Below are 27,500 nucleotides of genomic sequence, written 5' to 3' on the forward strand. Positions count from 1 at the left end.
CTTATTAAAGATTTCATTCGCCAGATCTACTTGAAAGGCATTTAGAAGAGGTCTAGTCAAGGCTGACTTGCACGTAGTTATCGTGTTGGCCGCCAGACCTTGATTATGAAGGTGGACAAAGAAGGACAGACAGAAGTTCATTGAAATTTCTTTCGGCCCTTTTGCTTCTACAAAAGTAACCCACTTTTTCCAATATGACTCATATTGTCTTCTAGTTGACTTGGACTTGTATTCATTCAAGAATTCTATATTGCCTTCTGAGATCCCAAAACTTTTCCTAACGGCAAGGGCAAGAAAATCATGAAATGAAGGGTTTGGGCTCTGTGATAAATCGAAGACAATTAACTTCTGAACCTTCTGAGATAGTCCTGGGTTCAGAAATAGGGCCAGCCTCAGCCTCAGTTCCTTCACTAAAGGAATCTGGTTGCTCTTGGGCTACTTGGGAACCAACAGAGCCACTCCTCCCTGGAAGAATCTTAGCATGTTGAGGACCTTCAGCAGGAGATTGGATGGGATGGACAGGAATTTCTGAGTCCATTCCTTCTATACTAGAGACATGCTATCTGTTAACTCCACTAGACGATCCTCATATGGGGCTACATATCGAGGTAGTTTCTTGATGATGCTCGTGACGAAGAGGTCGATCTGCAGCTCAGGAAGCCCGAGTAAAGTATCCGGTGTCACATTGTGGATCGATTGTACAGGAACTGCTGATAGGTGCCATCCTTTTAGGTAAAGGATGGCTAACATTCACCTAAAACATATGGGACACTCTCTAGCCTTGTCAGTTCCGACGTCTCATTATCGCTTCGATGTCCCAGATCAGCCTGAGTAAGTCTGATCTGAGTGGAGAGAGTTTCCCGACCCACGACAGGACCAACATGGGCTTTGATAGAAATGACCGAATCCCTAGGACTTTCCTCTGATGGGAGTGAATACCCCGTTCTTCCGACTAGGCATCCATGCGGATGATCTTCAATAGTCGGGGTTGTTGCAAGGGCACGGTCTTCAATAGGATTTTGGCCTTTGACCATTGTTAGGGAAGCGATTAAGGAAAAATCGATATCGGTCCTTTCAGATATCTTCGAGCGTTTCATGCGTATCTTCTCCAAACTCTTAACGCATCTTTCAGCTGTGCTCTTTGCACTGGGTCTGTCACTATTGCGAACTGGAGAAAGATCAGAACTCCTCCCTGTTAGCGTCTTGGAATCCTGACTGATTACCATAGTCCCTTGACCAACCCTGCGATCTCCTTTTACATCCCCAAAGGAAAGGAGAGTTGGTGTGACCACATGTTTCAATGGTTTTTTAACCATTTAAGCCTTTGAGCTGGAGAGAATCGAGACTTCTTGAAGCTTATCTTGCATCTCTAATGTTCTGGAAACCAGATCACTTTCTTGGATGCTCATAGACCAGCCACTTCGGGTGCTGTCCACACCAGCCTTTCGTCCAGGTACATTGTTGCCTGAACCATTTCTAGACTTGGTTTTTGCATGACTGTGTCCGCCAATCTCGTGAAGATACTTAGGACTGTGTTTAGTCTGACAAGTATCTTTCCTAGGACATAGGTTATCCTCTGTAACTTGAATCCTAGGTAGGAGGAGAGGGGGCGACTGACTGGAAGCTGCCAATAGACATCTTTATGTCTGACAAGACTGCGAACACCCCTTTTTGAAGTAAGGTCCTCATGTTCAGAAGGATGACCATTCTAAACTTGCAGTTTTATTTGAACTTCTTGAGTGGCGACAAGTCCAGGATGACTCTGAGTTTTCTTGAGTCCTTCTTGTGAACACCAAACAGCTTTCCCTGGAATTCGATGGTCTATACTTTCCTTACCACCTGTATGCTCTAGAGCTCTAAGGCATACTCTTGCAGGTGGGGTTGGAGTGTAGGAAGAGTTGAGGAAATGATATTGGAGGCATGTCTATTTTCCATCCTAGTCCCATTTTGATTAGGCCTTGGACCCAAGTATCGAAGGTCCAGCTATCCTGAAGGAACCTCTCTCCTAACAGAAATGTCTCTTTGCTTCGCCTGATCAGAAGGTTTACATATTCGACCGCTTGCCTGTGGCACCGTGGTCATCATAACTGTGGGATGTTGTTGAACAGCCCAAGGAAAATTTCTAGACTTTCCCGTCCTACTTTTAGGTTGAGGACCCACATCCGTGGAAAACTTTCTTTTTGAAAAGATGCTCCACTTTTGGAGAAGTCCTATGTTCTCCGTGGTGGCCCACTTTTGGAGAAGTCCTATGTTCTCCGTGGTGGCCTTCTTAATCACCTCTCTAACTATCTCGTTTTGAAAGAGGTCTCTACCCCAGATGTTGGAAAATATTAGCTTCCTGGTTTCGTGCTTCACTGTTGCTGCATTGAACACAAACTCCCTACAGGCTCTTCTAGCCTTAATAGAGGCATAAATGTCTTTTACTAAGGTGACCATATGCATTTTGGCCAAGACCATGAGCATGTCTGGGGTACTTTGATGGGCTGAACACAACTCTATGCAGTTCTGTAGGGATAGGGAGGCTGCAAGTCTCTCCTTTGTGTCTTGTTCCTTGCCCAAAAGAAACTCAGAAAGTTTAGAGATATTCTCGTTAAACTGTCGTCTAGCGACATCCGCGTCTAGTCTTCCTACTGAAAAGGTTAAGTGGACTTCCTTCCAATTTTTCATCTGCATGGGAAAGGCTGTTGACAGAGGCTTGCACTCCTTGAGTGCAGGACATGGTCCACCGGTCTCCACTGCCTTGGCAACAGATTTAAATGCCTTCCACGTAAAGGGGAATGATATTGAAGCAGAAGCAAGAAAAGAAGGGTGTGTGTTACTTAGTGTGAACACTTTCGACACCGAGTAACCCGCCTTTCTAAGTAGAGTTTGCTGTTTAAAATTCCCATAAGCTCCGCAAACCATCAGGGTTTGGTTTTCGAGCATATCGGAGGGTCTTGGTTTCTGGGTCGTTTGTACGACCCTTGGGGTGCGACAAGTGGAGCTTCAAAGACCTCTATCTTGAATTTCGCTTCCTCCTTTTCGTTTTGTTTGCGAAAGTTTTCTATTAGACCTTTCATATGGGCCAGTAATTGGTCCAATTTGTCCAATAGAGGGTGAAGATGTCGATGTTAACGGCTCTAGAGCCAGCACAGATTGAAGCAATTCCGACACGACATTGTCCACCTCTTCCCGTGGGGGTTTCCTGCCCTCCGGCCCAAGGGCTATCTGGCTGCAGGGAGGTGTGAGTCATGCCTGGGGCTCAAATATTTCCTAACTTGCTTCGGGAATAGTAAGCTATGCATCCTATCATTAGGTAGGTATGGTCCCGAAGAGATTTTCTGGAATCCTCTTACCAAGCTGCGTAGTTTTTTACGAGCTGCATCACTAGACTCCATTGATTTGGGATTCTCAAAACCCTCGGACATTAAGCTCCAACATACATTGCAAACTTGAGGGTTTCAATAATGCAGGGATTCAGAAATGATATTGCAGGGGGCATGAAACCTGCATGCAATATGACTATAAAAGTACTTACTCTTGATATTGCAAAAGACTGCAACACATGTCATTTGGGGTTCCTCCTGTAAAGAAAAGAAAGCAGAACGTGTATACAATTGATTATCTCACTGATAAGAAATATGTGAAAGTCATCTTTTAACTAAAATAGCTTAGGATAGTAAGCTAGAAAGGGATAGTGAGAGACATACTTTCATATCACTCGCAAGCAAATGCTATTACCTCCCCTCAGTATTAACTATAGGGAGATTCCTTTATCAAGGAAATCTAACGAAATGGTTCTAACCCCTAGGGGTAGAAAAGTGTACAAGTCAATGCCCCTTTTTATTCTTTAACACTGTGGGGTAAGGATGAATGATTTTTGATCAGAGTATTGAAGGAATTCTATTCTTTCAATATAGGAACGGTCTCAGCAGAAGCCTGAACAAGTGTACCCCAGATATGTTATTAATTAACTACTGTATAATCATACTATAGTTTTCTGTTTGCAGTATATACTATATTGCAAAATACCAACTACTGTATAATTATATATAATGTAGTTCAGCCAATGTACTGCCATTTTAGCAAGCATCTGATGGCACGGTCCAGCCGGCATGACGCCGACTGAACAAGGAAATATAAAAGACATATATTTGCGTAAGCTACCCAGCCCATTTGCTGTTACCATCCCTTACAATATTAAAATCATAGAGTTTCCTGATCAGGGAAACTCAAGGATAAGGGTTCTAACCTTTTTAAGGATAGAAGTGTAATACCATCAGCCCTACAAAATTATTTAATATTGTAGGGAAATATGAAAACTGATTCCCTATCAGAATATTGAAGAAATTTTATTCTTTTAATATAGGATTGGTCTCAGCAAACACCTGGGCAAGGATACCAAAGATATATTGGAAAATAACTACTAGTATGATATATAAAATAGTTTTTCTATCTGCAGTATATCCTGTACTGCAAATATACTGACTACCTGTATGAACATATTCTGTAATTCAGCCAGCATATAGCCGGCATAGCTAGTCCCTGCCAGTGCAGCCAGCAGGCTAGCTACAAGAGAGAGAGAGAGAGAGACAGACAGCATAGAGTGAAGGCCGCCTCATTACTGTTATGTATAAACTAATTAAGGATGTAAATGTGTAATTTACTGCCTTTTTCCAGAAAGAAGGTTCAAAAGGAAAGGGAGAATGTAACATTCAGGCTTCCATCCAGCCACCAGTACCATCACAAGCTAGGTCCGGCCGGCACATAGCTGGCAGGCTAGCACCCGGCAGCACTGGTACAGTCGGCATACTGCCAGCTGAGTCAGCACCTATCTGTGCCGGTCTGGTTAATACCCCGGCAATAGAACATGTGGACGGCACTCCAAGGGAGGACTGAGGAACCTTAATGACAGAAGAGACTTCCCACCAACAGCCATCATGGCTGCCAGCAGCCTCCAGCCACTGGCAACCGTCAAAAGCACCGACAGATGACATGGCTGCCAGCAGCCTGCAGAGCCGCCAGCAGCCGTCATAGCCGCTGGCAGTTTGTATAAAACATGGCCCCCGGCAGCCAACATAGGCGCTGTCAGTTGTCATGGCTGCCAGCAGCTGGCTTAGCCGCAGGTAGCCGGACAACAGCTGTTGAGTAGGATTCTGGCCGGCCCCCGCAATCCACCAGCAAACGGTGAGATTGCAGGACGAAACCTTAAAGAAATACGATGGCTAGGCCATCACAAAAAAACAGAAGGGGAGGGGAAAAGGGTCCTGTATGAGGTGTGGAAGGAGCTAGCCGGTCCTACACACCCTTAAGAAACTTTTTTTCAGTATCGGCGCCATCTTAAGCGGCAGGAGAATTTCTATTCTACAACTTAAGGTCTGCCAATACAGCTAAGGGGACGGCAGCAGTGCCGCCTCCTCTCAACAAAGGAAAAACAGAGTTCCAGTGCCAGTGTCATCTTAGGCCTCAGAAGAATAACTATTCTTCAGCTTAGGGTGTGCGAGCACAGGACTAGTCTACTAAACCACAGGGAGTAGGTGGCGACAACATACAACCACTCCAAGTGCGGCCTAGGGAGGGCTAGCCTCCTATGCCAGAAGCCTAGACGGCAGGGGATTGATTATTCACCCTGCCGGCAGGCCATCGGCACAAGACTAAATACTCTGAGGATCCCAAAACCTGCTGTTTGCGGTTAAGGGAAGGGACAGAAAACCCTAGGCTAGTCATGCATGAATGAAAACTCGAGGTAAGATTCACTAGCGTTGTAGCCTAAGGGTACACTCATAGGTAAGGAGAGATTACCCATAAATCTCCACTTGAAACGAGTATCGGTTTATATGATAATTCTCGGAGATATCTATCTCCGTCTGAATTGATAAACCAATATACGAGGGTAACCGGGAAAATGTCGAAAGTATACTGTATTGCCTAGGTTAGGATACCTAGGCAAGACAAGATCTCGGTTACCTAAATCAGCAAAACTCTGACATATATGATCGACATAGAAAAAGGAAAATTTATGCATATTATAAATATCTTTACAAGTATCAATCAGGAATGTCGTTCTACTAACTAAATAACACGTGCCTAAGAAACAGCAACAACCATGGACCCTCCGGTAATAGGCCGAGCTACTAATCACAATAAATTGCTCTAATTTCACTGTGAAATAGGAGCTAAAATACACTTATTGTAAAGAATCATTACTCAACTTTCCAGAGGCCAAAGAAGCTGAGGATAGCATAATAATCCTTTTAAATCGATCGAAAAAGTTAGATCAACAGAGAACACCACCGTGCGGTATAACTACAGAATTAGGAAAGTCCGCGATCTTGGATATGGCACTGTCGTGATACTCAATAGTGGTATTGGAACTAGGGTACCCTTGATATGGCTCCCCTTCTAATTTTGCCACTCTCCCCCTCGTAGCTTAAACGCTATTTGGGACGCAGATTGCTATGTGGCGTGTCAAGAATACGTCCCCTAATATTATGCGATATCCTTGAGAGAAATATTGAGGATATTCGCCCCAGGAGTTAGAATTATGGAGACCTAAAGGTAAATTCCCTGGGAGTATCACTGTAGTACATATATCCCTTAGGAAGCTACTATTAGGAACCTTCCATCAGAATAACATGGCTTGAGCCCCCCATAAAAAAATATATAATATATATATATATATATATATATATATATATATATATATATATATATATATATATATATATATATATATATATATATATATATATATATATATATATATATATATAGATATAATATATATATAGATATAATATATATATATATAGATATATATATATATATATATATATATATATATATATATATATATATATATATATATATATATATATATAGATATAATATATATATATAGATATAATATATATATATATATATATATATATATATATATATATATATATATATATATATATATATATATATATATATATAGATATAATATATATATATATATATATATATATATATATATATATATATATATATATATAAGTTAGCAGCGTGGGACTGAGTATTGTTCTGAATTAGATTCGCTTTATCTTGGTATGAATTGCTGTACTTCTTAGGAATATAATCGAAGGAAAACCTATATGACATTTGTCGAAACTCCATAATCATATTTCTCCCAATTTCATATCTAAGTATTTTATCGTTTTTAACTATGTGTCGTATAAAACATAACGAATGATATCATATATGTAACTCATAAAATTAATCTTTTAATTAAAGTGAATACAAGTCATGTGACGCTTCTATCGCTGGAAAAAGAAAGAAAAAAAAAGTTCCAAGTGGAAAGTTGATAATTAACTCCATTGCAGTTGAACACGAAAAAGTAAGACATTAAAGCTATGTTTTACATATTCCCAAAGGTTGCTTTATCACCTGGTAATCAAGACTCCAGGAAGTAATACTTAATTAATATGTCACTGTTACATTAGCGTTTGGTTAAATTATTTTGCGATGAAGTGACGGACAACCATATCATATCACGGTTGTCTTTTGTAAGATATTTAGATATTGCAGCTGAAAATATATTGAATAAGTAAAGTACTTCTTAAATTAATGTAACTCTCTCTCTCTCTCTCTCTCTCTCTCTCTCTCTCTCTCTCTCTCTCTCTCTCTCTCTCTCTCTCTCTCTCTCTCTCTCTCTAGAAAATTCTACTTGATTATTAATTATTGTAGCTACACGAAATGCTGGTGTTACTTAGTTTACTTTACTTTACTCTACCGGCAGATTTTCCTGTCCTATACAGCAGGGAGACCTTACTCAGTACAGGATATTCATATTCATTTTATCGTGTGTTTTCCAAGGCGTTTTATTCCGAAGCGTTCAGCATTTCACACCCCAGGTTTCTCGTTTATTGTCAAATCCACATTATCAAAGCCTTTCCAGGACAAAAAAGTTTTTCGTTTCCTTTTGAAAGCCTTAAAATCTTCAGTCTTTTGGATGTCTATTAGGAGCATATTGCATAGTATCGAAGCTGCATATTTCAAGGCTCTAGAGCCTAGAGTAGACATATCCAGGTTCTAATAGTTCAAAACCATCTATAACTAATCTTGTGTCAACGCAATTTGCTGGCTAAAAAATTTATAGTTTTTTTTTTTCTTTATTTAGAACGTACGGTTCTCATAAATGCATGGGTTATTTCACACATTTCAAACTCACCTGTTGCCTTTATAGGCAGCCAGTTTGAATTAATTAGTGTAGAAGTCATACTTTCTTGGGTTGGAACACCTTTTATCAATCTTGCTCCTCTATTTACCATGTTTTGTTATTTCGTAAGTTGTACTTTAGGTATATTGTAACAGACGAAGTTACAGTAGTTAATCGTGAAAATAACATATTTTATCACATGTTTTTTTTTTTTTTTTACAGAATGTTCATCCATATACTTCTTTATAAAACCAATATTTCTAAGATAATATCCATCAGTCTTGAAAAATTCATTACGTAATTGGAAAATTAATACAAAGCGTAATTTTCTTATTTTAATGAATCCTTCCTAAAATTATGAACATCTAAGAAATTGAGCAAGAATTAATACAATGGTTTCATGTATTGCTGCTCAAATTAAAAACAATGCTGTTGTTGCTGCTGTCGAAGATGATCACCTTAAATAGAGGTCAAAGCGATGGTCAAGCATCTCCAACTTCCAATTACCATTTTCAAGAACCACTAGATAAATATGAAATACCAAATATCAATTACACTTCAAATGGTAATTTGAACTATCGAAATAACTAATAAATTATTTAAACACAGGAATGCCATTCAAATATATGTATTGTATCAGTAATGGATTTCACTTAAAATTATCAAAATAATAATTACCTAAAGGCAATGGTCCACTTTGTGTATTAAGTATATCACTTGCAAACAACGAGCCAAATTTACAGTAAGGCCGAACGAATAACCACATAAGTAGTAAAGCAACGAATGTAAACAAACGACTAATTAACGTAAAAGTGGCAAAATGAGAGAATACCAAAATAAGATACAACACTTAAATTATCTAACCAGCACAAAGTAACTGAATATAAAATGAATCTGTTAACTATGACTGAGAAAGTATAATATGGCCATCCCATAAAATTGTAAATGATATAAATATTATCCAAGGGTATATTTATTTGTGGTGGCTAAAAAGCAAAGCATGGGACTCTCATTATCAAATGAACTATGGATTATAAATCACATAATTTAAATGACCTTTAAAATGATGACCTACCTCACAACCCATACCGTCCGTGTATGCTGTTTGTAAATGAAACAAATCACAATCGCTGTGTTGGCTCTTGAGGCTTCCAAGAAGAAGGCAACGTAAGATGCGGATCCATGGTACAGATCACTTACTTTTTCATCATGACGATAAAGAGGCAAGCAAATCCGATGTTGTCACAGGTGAAGATGGCTAAGAACTAACTTTTCTTTTCATGAAAAGCCGTCCACTTCTTTCTGTACCGGCGTCAATGACCTTAGATGTCAGGATGCCTGAAAACTTTAAATCATTCATTCATTCATTCTCCTTTCTGTAAGAAATGTATAACGAGCAGCAAGTCTCTTCAACGACCCAAACCATCTTAAGTTTTAACAGGTTATTAAGGAATTATCATCATTTTATGTGAACAAAATTATTTAAATACCCGATAGATTGATGGTGTGGTGAGTTCCTTTGAGGTGTAAAAGGATGAGGGTGAAATGTCCTCTTCAAGATTGCTGTCAACGGACCCCGGGGTTAGGACCGGGAAGCTGCTTGGTGCAACAGGTGTCTTGAAGGTGGCTGACAGCGATGACACTGAAGGTGATGGTGAAGGAGCCTAGACAAGAGTAGCTAAAGGTAATTAAGTTGTTAGTGAAGGAGCCTGGACCAGGGTGACTGACAGACCAGGTGGTATCCCCGGTTGCCACTCCGTCGTATGGTGCCAGGAGGACTGGCCTGAGAACTGTGGTGCCTGGGGCAGCATCCACGTTACAGGTGATGGCTGACTGACAGGAGGTTGCTGCCGAGGCTACTGATGCTGCTGCTCTGGTGGTGCCTGCAAGGTGGCTGGTTGTTGATATGGCTGCTTGAAGAGCTTACACTGTTGCCTCTAGCGGTGTACAAGGTTGAGGAAGTCTATTTGGAATTCATTCCAGGAGTCCTCACGGATGGTATGCATGTGGCCTTCTAGCAGGCACGCAATATCGTGAACGATCATGTGCTGGCCAGTGTATGAGTGGATGGGAGCTGAGGAATCTGCTTTGGAGATGATATGAAACATACAAACATTGTAACAATTTAGTATAGCATTTCAATGCAACATATTGCACATGCCATGTAAAAAATAATGGATGAAACTGGAATAAAATATGCATGTAGTCATTGGGATTCTCACCTATTGCACTACATTACTGAAGTCGCTCCGGGTCACCCAGGTGTTGGTGGTTGTGGTGGCTGTCTGTGTTGTTGGTGGCCTGGACTGCTTCTCCTTGCCCTTGCCATTCCCGGTAATAGTAGATTTTTGGCTCTGGGAACCTGTGGACCTCACTTCATCATCGTCTGCGTCGCTGTCCATCACTGCAGCTGACTCTGGGACAGCAAACTGCTCACTGGGGACTGTCTCTCAGCAGACAATGTGTTGTATCAGGAAACTTCAAAGCTCCATGATTTGGTCATCACGGGCACTCCTTTGTGGCTGGCCAGCTCCACTCTTCTTCTCCTTCTTCATAATCTTCCCCACCCTGGTTCTCAAGTTCTCATTAAGCTTCTAACTTTGGGCACCGGTGGCAGAAGGCTCCATCTGCTCTCCCACTCGGTCCCACCACCTGTTCTTGATCGCCACATTGAACCACTCCTTTGGCTTCTTGTCATACATCTGGGGGTTCTCTTTCACAAGGTCGGCCAACCTAAACTCGTCCTCTTCTGCCCAGCGGTATTCAGTGATTTCTTTCTTGGACACCCGGACCCGCTTCTTCTGCTCTCTGTTAACCTTGTCCTCACTGGATGGTTGTCTGTGGCGTTTGATTGGATCGTGCTGCATCTCCGGGATTACGATATCGAGTTTCATATAGATGACTGAGGGGAATTATCTCTCTCAGCGGTCTCTGCCTCTAGCCTGTTGGCTTCTGCCTTTTCTGCTTTCCTCTTCCCCTTGTCAGCTGGATTTTAGGCATGTTGTCTTTTCGCAGGTGACCTCTGGAATGGCAAGCTATGTTCAGGAAGCTCTATATATACCCCCACACTGACGCTAGCGCCAATGTCGTGCAGTAGTCGTGAACTGCTCGTGAACTGTTCGTGAACTGATCGTGAACTCTTTGTGAACTCATCGTGAACTGCTTGTGCCATGCGCAAACTGTTCGTGAAGTGCGTAAACTATTCGTGAACTGCTCGTGCCATCAATGCGTGAAGTACATGTGACCATGTCAGTGGGAAGGCAAGGCCACGCTGCGACGCACCCATATTCGTGAACATGTCCTCAACTACTCGTGAACCCGACGTGAGCTGTTTGTGAACAATTCGTGGCAGTTCGTGGCAGTTGTGGCATGGCACGCATTGCCGCGCACTATCGCGCATCCTCCTGCATAGTCTTGAGGAGGTTACGATGAGTTCACGAACGGTTTGTGCATAGTTCACGACCAGGTCGCGAAATTTGGTCGTGACCAAAATATTTAACATTTCAAAATTCTTGTCACTACAAGCCACGACGGGTTTACGTACACATGACTCCAGTTTACAACTAGTTTTTGGATTTTACAACTTGAGTCACGCTAATGAGTGCCACAGATTCTTGCAAATGTCAGCCTGGCAATTCGCGCTCGTACACTGTAACGGTCTTGATTCTTTAACTCATCCCTCGCTCTTCCTGCACTGTCAATACACCATCCTGTGTTTGCATGCATGCACAAACTATATCATATTTTAATTTTTGTCGCCGTATAAAAACTTGATGATTGTTTAATAAATTTAGGTTGCAATCACCTAACCTCTCAGTTATCACCTAACTGGCCTCCCACACAATGTCTGCACTAATTTACAGTTCCAACTATGACACATTCAATTTCTAGTATTAGAAAGTAGAGTTACGTATAGACGACTCGTATTTGTAGATTTTTCAAAAGACTGTGTAATAAAAAATATCATTGCAATTTGAGCTCTACTAATACAGGAATTGATTAATCATCTTATATTGTTTTCCAGAACTTTATTTCAGGCAGGGTGTAATAAATATTTAGAAAACATTAGATTTTTGCGTATTTCTTTTTTTTTCATTTAGCTTTACCTATTGCAATAACTGTTGCTATAAAAGAAGGATGAATGATTAAATTACCTCTGTAAACATATCTAGATTTGAAATATAAATAATCGTGTAAAGAAAGAAATGTGTTTTTATTTTTTTCTGTTTATATTTGAAATTAACTCGAAAAAAGTCTTAAGAAGAAAAAAAAAGAAAAAAAGAATGGCCCAACCCTCTGTTTAAAAGAGAAAAACTCTTAAAAGGTAAAGAATATTAAAAGAGGTGGATAGTTCACTCCACGGAAAGAGGGAGAATTTCAGATTATTGAAAGTTATATCATAAGGAGAGATAGAGACAGTGTCAGTTCTGAAAACACAGGAAAGGTCTAATATTGTATCATAAATATTTCACATTGAGCCTTCAACAACTATTTTGATAATCCTTAAACGCTGGAAGGGATTGTAGAGGAGATCTCAATTAATTCCTCACTAAGAAAAATATTATAAATGAAAGAGGAGATATGATACCGATTTTTTTTAAAGCATCACGATTTATGATGTAATGAAATTTTATTCTCTAAGAAAATCTGATTAAGAATTTCAAAAAAATATTAAAAGACTTTTTGAATACGGTACAGTTGGCTTCATTAATTTTGGTATACGAGATGAGATGCTAAGAAGTCATTGTACCGGAATTACTGAAACTAACTGTACAACCGAAAATATCAGGTAGATGAGCAAATAAAATATAATGCAATCAGAATATTTTTTATAAAAAGAGATTAACTTTTAAAAGAATAGTAAACAACAAATTCAGAAAAGATAAAGATGCGGATATTGATTATTCATGAGAAATAAAATATTGTAATTGTGTTATAGGAATCGAGGAATTGAACCATTAGAGACTTTCAGTGGTCTCTGACAGTTGGCTGGAGATACCATATCAATGAATAAAGTTTAGTTTTCAACCCAAATGGGAAATTGGCAGACATCACTGAGATAATAAATAAGGTACATCAAAGTAGTCTTTTATGGAAGCACAACAGTGATATTACAAATCGAGAATAATGTTCAATCTGGTAAAGCAAGTGAGTAGCTACAAAAATATAAAGCAAAATGATAAGAAAAGATTATTGCAATCTTTAACTGATTAGATATAACCATTGGAAAATCGTAATGAAGTGTATCACATATTTACATGAAAATTTTTATTTACTAGTGGTGGCACCGTTATCATATTCTACACACTCTAGTTAGTACTGAGCCTTTAGGCAAACTTGTTCCTCTTCCTGTTTTCTCAACATGACTAAAGCACCTTAAAACACTTATCACTATATCTTCAATTATATTATCATTTTACATAGGGATGTATATCTAAAACTCTGCAAAAGAGAATAAATAAAACAACATAGAATTATAAATTATCATCTCGTGGCTTTAGGATAAACATGCACATCCGCATCTAATAGAAGTTAGATACACACACACACACACACACACACACACACACACACACACACATATATATATATATATATATATATATATATATATATATATATATATATATATATATATATATATATATATATATATATATATATATATATGTGTGTGTGTGTGTGTGTGTGTGTGTTATGAAAAAAATAAGGCTCTGTTTTTTAGAGTTGACTTCCAATTTATTGATACGTTATCAGTCTAGGTTGGGGATATTGAAGATTGTACAGCATATGTATCATACACGCTTATAGTCAGTAATGCTACTGATTTTTTTTTTTTTTGGATCTGTCGCTCTCTCCGTGACCGATAATAGAAAAACCCTCTTAAGCTGGCCATTGCATGTTTTATATTGTTAAAAAAATTCCGATTATTGCATATATAAGTTCGTTATCTTTATGAATAAAAGCGCTTAAATTCACCTCACCTATCTGTTAGTACCAAACTGTTACCTTGAGAGAATTGGTGACCCATCAGTGACCAGCAGCACCCAACCTACCGTTTTTAAGATGCTGCTTACCTAACCTAAGTCTTTGAAGAATGTCTACTTCCAGTCCGCTAAAGCTCAGTTTTGCATCAAGGATGGGACTTGCTCAAGAATCAAAGCATACTATGTCCTCGCAGTGAAAACCCGAATACACTTTCTCAGAAATCTCTTATTAGTTTTGCAATCAAAGGGATATCCCAGTAGAGATGACTTCCTGAAAGCATACCTCCTAGATAAGTACTCAACATTGCCACACACCTGTAGAACAGAGCTTTTGCATATCTCTCAAAAACCGTTGAGGAACCAAATGGCATCAATCGTCCTTTCGGAAATGACCAGTATTGTTCGCCTGCAACCTGTGCAAACAGCACTCCTTGGGAAGTAAATTTATACGTGACGCCATCTTCAGTGTTGATATTTTGCCCTTGAAGGACCTGATGAGCAAAGTAAATGTTCTCAAGGATAACCATTTCACCACCTTCATGACTCTCATCAATGCAATTATTGGTAGGCCACGAATATGGATACCTGGACCCATGCACTGATAAGTGCAGGATTTCATCCTTGTCTTGTCACATACCTCACACCAATATACTGCTACTGACGATGGAGTTCATTTGGCGCAATATTACTAATGATGCTAAGGATTGGTCCCATGCTTTTACTTGTTTCCAAACTTAAAAAGTACATCAACACATGGATTCATAAATGGACACCTTTCCTTAATCTCAGTGTCATTTGTCCACTTAGTATTCGACGTAGTAGTTCCCTCCCCACATCACAAAGACACTGTTACCTGTTTAATATCATTGATTTCTCCACTCATTGGCCTGAAACCATACCCGTGCAAACTATATCATCTGCCTCATGTGCAGTACATCCACCTTACTGTTAGGGCGATTAGCGAGATTTGGTATACCTGAGTATATTGCTTCTGACAGGGGTACTACGTTCACTTCTCAATTGCGGACATTGTTAGCGAACTTCCTGGACATCACCTTACATATAAAAAACTGTCTATAACACTGCAGCCAAGGGAATGGTTGAGAGTTTTAATCGCACTATCTAAGCAGCTTTATTGTCCAGCTGCAATGACTCCAACTGGTTTGCACAGCTTCCCTGGCTTGTCCTGAGATTATACAAAAGGATGCCCTGGATAACTCAACAACTAATGTGGTGTATGGTTGTCACTGCCGTATTTTTTTCTGCCTGTAACCTCCTGTGACAATCTTCAGCGACTTCGTCATGGGAAAATTTACTTTCTGTTGCCACACTTACAATACCGTAGCAAAGTAAAAAATACTCGAATATCAAAACACCGCAAAGAATGTCAAAATCAGCATCACTGTAGCAAGTTATAGCTGAAACTTGTTTACATGGTCCTTTTCATAGTTATCCAAGTAAACCACACATGTCTCGTAAATAGCATGTAGAAGTTGCTACACTTATTTCCAGCATGGATTAAAATTTAATGGTGACCCTTGTAACAAAACCGTGGGAAGAACTAAAAAAGATGATAGGTAATTGAGGCTATTGGAATACCTACCTATAGTACTTTGGAAAAGAGGGGAACATTCTCTCTCTCTCTCTCTCTCTCTCTCTCTCTCTCTCTCTCTCTCTCTCTCTCTCTCTCTCTCTCTCTCTCTCTCTCTCTCTCTCTCTCTCTCTCTCGTGGAAACATAAAAATCCCTTAAGAATTCTTTTCCGTAGCCTAATCAACAGTTTTCTCTATATCTACCTCAATGACGAACTATTTCTATTATGGAAATTACTATTCATATATACATATATATATATATATATATATATATATATATATATATATATATATATATATATATATATATATATATATATATATATATATATATATATATATAGTGTATACAGAAACACACAGACACACGTACACACACGTACTCACACACGTGCACACACACATATATATATATATATATATATATATATATATATATATATATATATATATATATATATATATATATATATATATATATATATATATATATATATATATATATATATATATATATATGTGTGTGTGTGTGTGTGTGTGTGTGTGATAAAATATATCTAATTTCCAATTCAATGTTTACTTCTATCTGTGTTGATATAAACTTCTAACATGTTTTAGATTCATGAATATGAGAGCTCTTAAAATCAAAATTTCAAGAAAGGTTTACAGTAATCTCACCTTTCCTTATTTCAGCGAAAATCATTCATTTTCTGATCAAAAGTCTGTTACGTCATTACTAGCAATCACCGATGTATAATGGGTAACTGGCGATATAAATTACCTAAAAAGGGCAACTTATGTAAATCAATTTAAAGATTAATTAATTGCAAAACAGATGTTCCCTATTTAGTAAATAATCCTGACAAGAATTTTACTACTTGATATATCAGTTTAGATAAAGAGAATGTAGTTGTAATGAATAATGTTTAATAGTCAGATTGCACAATAAAATTATTCAAAATATCAAAATTAATTTCAAATGCAGAGATACGTCAGATCATGTAATTTGCCACTGACGCAAGTTCTTTGCATTGTGTAGCCATTATGTTCATAGAAAAATCCATTTAACTAATCTTTTCTTAGTTTTGCGTATCAACAGTAGATATGATTTAGACCAAACATGAAGGGTTTGCTGTATGGCTATTACTCTCAAGTTAATAATATAGGTAGTAGGTTGAATAAAGCACCATCCACCCGTTCACATACTACCGCTAGAGAGTTATTGGTTTTTTTAAATGCTTAGATAGTACCATATTGGGTCCCTCTCATGTTACGACTCATGGTTCCTTCGCCTACACATACACCGAATAGTCTGGCCTATCCCATACACATTTTCCTCTTACCTCATCACCTTACATCACTGTGCGAGGTGGCTGTTAGGTGATAACAAAGAGGCAAGACGAATGCAACTGAGTTTATTCAAGAAGACATCGGGCTAAAATTCAGATAGCTGAGAGGAATTTGGACACACAATTCAAACAGTACAAACCATGCGAAGGCAAGCTTAAACAGTTTTATATTATCAGTGCAGGGAATGGCGAAGCAATAAAAAAGCAATACTGTTAAAGTGTACAAGCGTGTATGAAACAGGTGCAGTATTACAACAAGATAAACAAACAATTCTTTAATCAAGAGGTTAACTACTGCACTACAATTGTTCAGTGGCTACTTTCCACTTGATAAGGGTAGGGGAATCTTCACCTACAGTATGTTAAGCAGCTTTTCTAGGAAAAGGACACGCCAAAATCGAACCTTTAGTGTTGGGTAGTGCATAGCCTTTCCACAATGGTCTTCCACTGTGTTGGGTTAGAGTTCTCTTTATTGAGGGTATACCCACGCACAATATTCTATCGGTTTCATTATTTCATTTCCTCTCTAGTCTATTTTCCCTACTAAAGAATTTGGACTTAAAACTTCGCTCTTTTCAAACTAGGGTTGTAGCTTAGGTAATAATAATAATAATAATAATAATAATAATAATAATAATAATAATAATAATAATAATAATAGATATATGAGGATAAATTAGTGAAAAGTTTTCTGAGCAAGTGTTGATCATTTGCGTTTATTGAATATGAAAAGGAACTGAAGTAAACTATAATAGTAAATGAAACATTTCCCAATAGTAATCGAAATATATTTTCAAGCCATTCATTTTGTGACCCGTCAATATCACTTGTAATTGGCCGCACTGTAACAGTATGGAGAGGTTTGCCGACTCGAAGAGCAGAGCAGAAATGAAAACAAGAACACCTTGCTTTCTTGCAGATACTTTATTTATTTATTTATTTTTTTTCTTTTTTTTTGGGGGGGGGAAATTCTATATAATTGTATCAATTATTATTATGCAATATGATTTAGGAAAAGAACTGCATTACGTCATTGGAGGATACCTTATTTAAAAAAAAAAAATAGCAACCATTGTATCGTAATTTTTATTTTCCTAAAGATATTAGACGCGATAGACTGATAAAGGTAAGTGGTCAGATTTCACATCTAACTTTTATTTTGTATTATTGGACATCACATATCATAAGAGACCACCGTGAATCAAGGAATGATTGAATGTGGGTGATTTTATTAAGATTATTTTTCTACGAGAAAATCTCGTAGATTAAAAAATTCTATATTTCTTAGCGCCTGTCCAATGAAAATGTACCTGGTCTGGTTTGCTCTGTTTATGAACTAGAATTTGAATTCCAAAGTAATACCCGGCATCTCCATGATTCAATCAATATAATTAGAGGTATCTATTGATGTAAAGGGGCTGTAATAGACATTTGGATAATCTTCAATAAATGGGTATAATTGGTTCTGTGATTAACGTGAGATAAACGACATTAGTAGATGGTTATAATTGGGTCTGTGATGAATGAATGTTAAATGGCATTTATTCAAGTTAAGACTCTTTTAAGCGCCACTAATATTGGTTTTATCAGTCTAGTGACTCGAATTTTGTGATTTTTTTTTTTTTAGCAATACCTGGAATGTAAGATATGATGAATTGTGGAGAGAATAGCAGACATATAAAGATTAGCTGGGTTTTGAAAATGGGTCCAAGAAAATCGTAAATTCTCTATGCTGTACATTCATATCAAAAGTACTTTACCCATTTTTTTTTTATTAGAAAAAGTCATATTAAATTCCTCTCTATGGTAACGTTAGGAGGTTAACATAATTGAATTTGAAATTCTTACTGGTCCATTATTAACACTTCACGAACGTTTTCTCTATACTTTTTCATAATCTAGAACATATGTGTCCAGCTGCTTCTTTAATAAACAAGTGATTGATGATAGAGATAGTTGTAGCTCCTCTCATGTAAGTAGAATGTTAAGGGTTGTGGTAGCGTATTGTAAACGTCCCTGCCTCGTAATCTGCTGGACGAGACTTCAAGATCCGCGTAATCTCAATTGTTTGCAACCTCACCTCCCTTATTTGAAAGCCAAGCGGTCTACCTGCTGAGCCATCAGCAGTCATTGCCCGGCTCTTCCTGGACTTAGCATGATGGAGATTGGGCTTGAGCGCTGGTCATATGTATAACTGGTCACTTTCTAGTAATTATATTGTCTCTAAGACATTATTCTGTACCTCGTCTTTGCCATTCATGAGTAACCTTTAAACATTTGATGTTGGTTTGAATAATCCTATTCTGTTTCTGATATACCATGTAATATATATTTCCAATAAAAGCGGTAAAAAAAAAATACTAAAAGAAATTATGCAAACTGTTAAAATTAGAAACATAATTTATATAATTGATTGTTGGTAGAAATATAATTCCTATTAAAAGGTGAAGTACAATTTATTGAGGATAATTAAGTACGTAGGAAGGATGACTGATAGCCTCCAATTTAGATCTTAAATAGAAAGTAACAATGAAGTCTAATGAGTATACTTTATAACAAATTTCTTTTTATTAGTGTGTTTTTAGTTGAATGCCAATAAGGAATATGGGTAGAATGTTTTCTTAGCTCCTAAATTCTATAGAGATGATATTCCCCTTTTTAATTATAACAATAATCTCTTAATGTTATCAATACAGAGACAACCATTCAACATTATATTCCTTATTCCAAAGAGTAAAAAGGCAATGTTCCAGCAGAATTTGAGAAAAATGCAAATTTTCTATAGAAAATATAATTACAATAATTTATAGACTAAACTCTTGCAGGAAAAAAAAATCATCACCTTGCAATCATTATTAGTAAATGGAATACATCACTATACAATAGAAATAATGTATAATATATCGAATTATATTTCAAAACTCTACATGATATAAAGATGTCCTGATCAAAATTAATATTTCCAATCAACTAGTATCATTATAAATGTTTTGCATGCCTCCTTTTTTAAAATCAAGTAAAATAGAATTTGTGTGCAAGGATATAAATATATTCCCAGATACTGTGTTTACATCCCAACAGTTTAGTTCAATGTATTAAGATTCTTCAGCCTTCTATTAAATAAATCGTTTTTCAAATATATATTTTAGAAGGCGCAGAAATGCTTTTCTTATTTTCGTATTTGCCAACACTGCGTTTGCTAGAATCTATACACACAACATACTCTCGTTTAAATCTCTGTAAATTTCTACATTTTTCATGCTTCCGCTTGCAATCTTTTGGAAATATTCAAATGGAATCGTCGGGATTGTTTTCTGTAATGCATTTTACATTCCTCGTACTTCCCCACAAAATGCCTGTCTCATTTGCCTTCAATATCCATAAAATGAAATTTATTGTTAGATCATCACCCAATGTTAGTCATTCCATTATATCATCTAATTCAACAATCTCTATGACATAATTATATTCACATCAGGATTGAGATTAATAAATGCAACTGTTACTATTCTTTGTTCCTGTATTTATTTGATCAATAGGAGTGAGCCTGATGTGTTCTTTTCATAAGTGAATGTGAAAAATGAAAATAAATCAATATCCAAAGCTGATTAATTTTTCTTTAATAATCAGAACTTAAAATCTACTAAAAATCATCAATGTTAGAAATAATCTCGCGAGATGAGGATTATTAGGTATATGTATCATGAGCTGGAAATAATCACAGTGAATATGAATAGTAATATTACTCTCTATATATTTACTATTATGATTATAAGTAAATCTTATGTAATTGCTCGGTTATGTATTTATATATATATATATATATATATATATATATATATATGTGTGTGTGTGTGTGTGTGTCTGTATGTATGCAAATGTGTATGTATAAGTATATATATATATATATATATATATATATATATATATATATATATATATATATATATATATATTACCCCAAAATTGGGGGAAGTGCCTTTGGTATATGTATGTGTATGTATATATATATATATATATATATATATATATATATATATATATATATATATATATATATATATATATATATATATATATATATATATATATATATACATAAATGTGTGTGTAATTAAAGGTATTATTTCAATTAATCTACCAGGACGGAAAGTGAGATATCTAATCAGATTTAATTTCAATATGGTGCAGGAAAAGTCTAATGCGATATAGAATCCAGATGGCATAATATCGAGCACATCTGCTAATACGTGGAAGTGGAACGGAGAAGTGAACTCATATGAGAAGAGGCAAGATTCAACAGCTAAATCATATCTAAAGGCGGGTTTACACGGTCGTACGGTTCGTCGAACACGGATTGACAAACAAGTGTTTGAAGTGATTTCCGAATGTTTGACCGGGGTACTTGGTTGTCGAACACGTTTGTTGAATGGTTTGAATAAAGTCTGTTCTAGCCTGACTTTTGAGGGGGTGGTGGTGGGGGCTTCATTTTCCACAATCCATATGCATTTGAGGCTGACTCCCCTTCTTCGCGCCGTTTCGACGAACCGTTCAACCGTGTAAACCCCGCTTCAGAAGTAAGGAGTCCCTTTATGATTGGTTTTCATTAATTGAGTAGGAATAATTTTAGCAGCATTCTAGAAGATTGTGTAAGCATAAAGTTCTTTTATTACAAAGATCGTTATCAGCATTTTAGGTTCGTTGCTTGGTGATGTACCACGTGACACATATCTGTTAGTATGTGCCTTAGGTTGGGTATATAAAGGTTTGGTTTAGATAGAGGAGGATCCATCTTTCTGGAACTTCAGTTACGACTGTCATTTGGGAGGCAGATAAAAGACAAGTTCCCCATAGGCTCTGATATCTCCGTTCTCTTTGTTATCCCTGATATCTCAGTTACCATAACACTTGTCTTGTGCTTGAACTGCACTTGTTACCGGAATTGTTAATAACTGTCCAATCTTAGTAAAATTTTGTGTTTGCATTTCTTTAACAAAATTGAGCGTTAAGAACAATGAATGGTCACTCGTCTAACTACTCAGTAGCCTTAACTTTAACTCAACTTGTTATTATGAAATTAAGTATTATTTAATCGTATAATGGAATACAACTGTAGCCTATAACGTGCACCCCTCGTTCTGTGTATAGAAGAACATGAGTGTCTATTAATTTACTGTTAAATTGCAAGAAAACGGTACTTATTTTTAGTTCATGTGATTTAGCAAAGTCGATTATAGTTTGAGATGTAAATTATGTGATTATGTAAACTTTCAAGTGACACTACAACTTGATACTGCTTTATATACACTTGTAAAACAAAGTTCTAACAATCAGCCTGAAAAAAAGGGTAGTTTATCCGGATGAAATTGACATACAATTTCAAAAGAAGGATTAACAACTAATTTCATAATTGGAAATGGTAAAGTACTTAATGATATTGAAATGAGTAATGCAATTGATTGCAGTCAAATTTGTGGAAATGAAAAAAAAAATCTTGTCAAGCAACAACACACATTAAAAGGAATAGTTGACAGAGCGTAGATGTTGTCAAGTGTAAAGAATTAGGACTCTTCCATCAGCGCAAAGAAGCACTAGCCAAATAATTACATGTAAGGAGATTACAAAACTTTACACTTATTAGAATAGATCAGAAAAAAGGAACAAACCATAGAAAGGACAGTTGAAATGGGAAGGGAGAATATGCTGCTGTAGCAGCTACATCAAAAGTTAGAAAAAACATTTATGGGATAGATTTTAAATTTCTTATCCAATGGCAAATAATCTCGAAGAAAAGGTACATTTAAGAGGGAACAGATGCTGCTCATTGGGCAAAACTATCTATAAACATCAGAAGTTGACGCAGTAGATGATATAAACTAGGCTACTACTTTTTTGAAAGAAATAATTATGGAACGTTTCTAGCGTCTTTGGGTAAAAGTTACTGAAAATATGTAATCAGGTGTTTATAACAATATGGCTATGAGAACATGGACCCTGCCAGAGATTTCTAAATCATTTAAGGAAAGAAAAAGTTTCCAGGCTTTTCGAGCAAGAATGTTTGTAAGGGCATACGATTAAAAAAATCTAAGTAATAAACAATCTCCAAATCTACCTCTTTAATCCTTTTAATTGTTACTGCAGACTTTTTAATCCTTTATTCAATTAGGCTGCTGGCTGATTTTCTCGTAGAGCCGCGAACTATGAATATAAGGAATTTCAATCCGAAGAACACGTTCAGATATCTTCAATATACAACAAAAAGGGGCTTTTGTGTTTCCAGTAGTTGTAGGTAAATAGCGACAAAAGATAATTTTTGCAGAGGGAAACTTTCTCCTCTTAATAAAATTATAAAATTTCAGAGGCCTTATTTACAGCAGAGGATGCCCCGAGAAAGACATTACTATGCATTTCCATAACCAGAAAATTGACACTAAGAAACACTTAAACAATTAGTGCTGAAAAAAAAAAAATCAGCTTAGAAGAGAATGTAAGCCGTGACAAAAAAAAAAAAAAAAAAAAAATATATATATGCTTACTTGCCGCTGTAATCTTCGGAATCATATATCGGGTAGATTATTTATTTTTACTGAAGTCATTTATGGAGTTAATAATGAAATAACGAGAGAGCCTGGTTCATGACAGCACCATTATAGTACAATTATATAAGAGACGATCATTGTTTTAATTCCTAGGTTTACTCATTTACTTTTATCATTATGCATATTTACTAATTAAATTGCGTTTACAATCTTAATGGGAGGACTTTGATGTATTAATTAAAGACTTAATTTTGCTGTGTTTGTTATGAATCCGCCCTTGATATTTCATTTCAAATCCTTACTAATTTCCTTCATTTACAACCAAACATATTTCTAAACAGTTTTCAAGATGATCAATTGATTTGAGGTTCTCTGGCAAATCAATCAATCATCTTCAAAACTGATTAACCTTATCTTTGGATATGAAAGACGAAAGAAAGTAAGTCAAACTATTATGTTATATAATTTTATCCTCCTAAACTCTTAAATAAAACGATGTTTGCTAGGAGGATTGTGATTATTTTTGGTAACTGTATTTAAATCCGACGAAAACGGTCAAAACAAAACTCGATGATCTAGAGCGTAAAAAAAGTAAAAGTGGACAAAGTTCTTCTATTCTTTCGGATATTTGTATCACATTGAGACTAAGACATTCACAATACATTGCCTGAGTCACTTGGTAGAGATCTCGAAAACCGTGAATGCATAAAAAAATCTAGCTGTTGTTTCCATATAAAAGGTTCTCAAATGGTAATGTTTAGGCACTGAAGACATCCTGGAAGATATGCATGATGTTTCACAACAAGAATATTAATAGCCCATTTACGTTTGAAAAGTATCAATATACTTAAAGGCATATCTATTTCCCAAAACCCCTTTCTTCTTCATTCTTTCTCATGGAGGAATGGTTTCTGTTGTGAGATGATGATGATGATGATGATGATTTACGCCATTGCGTGAATGCCTACGGCAAACATTGGCAGTATAAAGAATATAAAGCGTGTCTGGAATTTCATATTTTTTTCGGTAAAAAACTAATATGCCATAACTATAAGTGTATTTCTTCCTGTAAGATGAAAGGTGCGATTATCGACAGCAACTTTGGGAAATGACACGCACAAAAACACAGAGTTCGACTTTTGGAGCAAAATTTGGAACATTTATTTAATATTCAGTTCAGCATTTTATAATTATTTTCAATCAGATTTTGATTGCTTTGCTTTTCATATGTAAGGAATGAGTTAATAATTAAATGCGCTGCAAAAATATCAGGTGTTATCTCCAAATGAATGTAAAATAATGTAGAAATGTTTATCCATCTCGTGTTTTTCAATGAAAAAAAAAATCGTATAAACTCGTATTTCTATGTACCTGTTCATTGTTATCTACAATCTTTTGATAATACTGCAGTTTTACTGTCGAGCGTTATTTTTTTTTTTTATTATTCTAATGCTATTTATCATGCAATCAAAGACATAAACATTAACTCTCTGCAAACCAATAATTTCAATGAAAATATTTTACTAATTGGAAAGTTATACGATGATGATTAATTCTCAATTATGAAGAATTTCATGACCAGTGGTTTTAATACACAAAAAAACAGTAACTGCGGACTGAAACACATCTATCAATGATATCTTAAGCAAAATATGCAAATCATTTTAGAAATCAGAAAAAAGCCAACAGTTTCATAAAAACAACAACGTTCTGTAATACTACAAAAAATGTAAATGGACACGATGTATTGAAACATATGGAACTTCCCCAAAAATGACTTGAAGCAAATCTGTTTTATTTTCAACAAACACAAATAAAGCAAATACATCATTGGCTGTTTTAGCCAAATCAAATAAAACATAATTTAAACCGTGTTACATCGGTATATTTAGCAATATATTGTACGAGAGAACATTAATTCTTTGGCCAGTGTAAATATCACATTTGGCTGAGCACGCAAGGCTTTTCCATCAATTGTTTTTCATTCGTGTAACATGACGCTTGTTTTGACACCTCTATCAAGATATTAGCATATGGCGGATGTCTGTGATTCCAAATAGCCTATTATACTGATATTGATTTTATTTGAATACCCATGTTTGATATAAATCTCTTTGTGTGTTTTGACATCAGTTCGTGAGGGATAAGCTCAGAATGCTTTTGCATGTTTTTATTATATTCCATCAGGAGGCTCATTATATTCAGAATAAGTATCATGCTACCAAAACCTTATGTGTAACGCATTATTATTATTATCATTATTATTATTATTATTATTATTATTATTATTATTATTATTATTATTATTATTATTATTATTATTATTATTATTATTATTCTACCCGTTATTTTTTTCGTCATCATAATTTTTGCTTTTTATGTTATCCTTGTTTCTGATAGTAATCTCGTGTTTTATTACCATAGATTTTATTCTTTTAAACAACAATAAACACAGCTTTTGGGGGTTTAAAAATTTGTAATCTCTATGAATATTCATTACTTTTAGTTCTTTTAATGGCATTTCCCAATAGAGTATTTACGACTCATAAGTCCCATAGTGATCTAGATTGATTTTCCTTGTTGTCCTTTGTTAAACGGGCTATCTGTTACACAGGCTCCATGTTGTACTTGAAGATAGCGTGTATTTTTAGAGAGAGAGAGAGAGAGAGAGAGAGAGAGAGAGAGAGAGAGAGAGAGAGAGAGAGAGAGAGATTTTTTACCTATCGATAATTGGGAAAGTGAGATTATAATGACTATTACGTAGTTGAAATATTTAAGACTTAGGTAAAGCTGGGGCTTAATTGGAGTTGCTCTTTCATTTCTTAAAATATCCCAAGTAAGCTGAGAAATAAGTTGGTCTTATCTTACTAGAAATTCTACTACTTCAGCACCATTCCTCTCGCCTCCAAAATGTGAAGTAAATTAGAATACAAAAAAATCGTGAAAAAAAGATAAGAAGTTAACGAGGGAGAGGGTAATCACACTAAAAAATGGCTTTTTAGTAGTCCGCCAGATCCTCAAGTGGGACTGACAAAGAAATATAAAAAGAGATTACATGGTTATATTTTCATATATATATATATATATATATATATATATATATATATATATATATATATATATATATATATATATATATATATTAAATACAGTATATATATATATATATATATATATATATATATATATATTATATACAGTATATATATATATATATAAATATATATATATATATATATATATATATATATATATATATATATATATATATATACTGTATATAATATATATATATATATATATATATATATATATATATATATATATATATATATATATATATATATATATATATTATATACAGTATATATATATATATATATATATATATATATATATATATATATATATATATATATATATATATATATATATACCGTATATAATATATATATATATATATATATATATATATATATATATATATATATATATATATATATATATATATATATATATATTATATACAGTATATATATATATATATATATATATATATATATATATATATATATATATATATATATATATACTGTATAATATATATATATATATATATATATATATATATATATATATATATATATATATATATATATATTATATACAGTATATATATATATATATATATATATATATATATATATATATATATATATATATATATATATATATATATATATATATATATATATATATACTGTATATAATATAATATATATATATATATATATATATATATATATATATATATATATATATATATATATATATATATACATATATATA

Source organism: Palaemon carinicauda, chromosome 4, assembly GCF_036898095.1.
Source record: "Palaemon carinicauda isolate YSFRI2023 chromosome 4, ASM3689809v2, whole genome shotgun sequence".
NCBI classification, from domain to species: domain Eukaryota; kingdom Metazoa; phylum Arthropoda; class Malacostraca; order Decapoda; family Palaemonidae; genus Palaemon; species Palaemon carinicauda.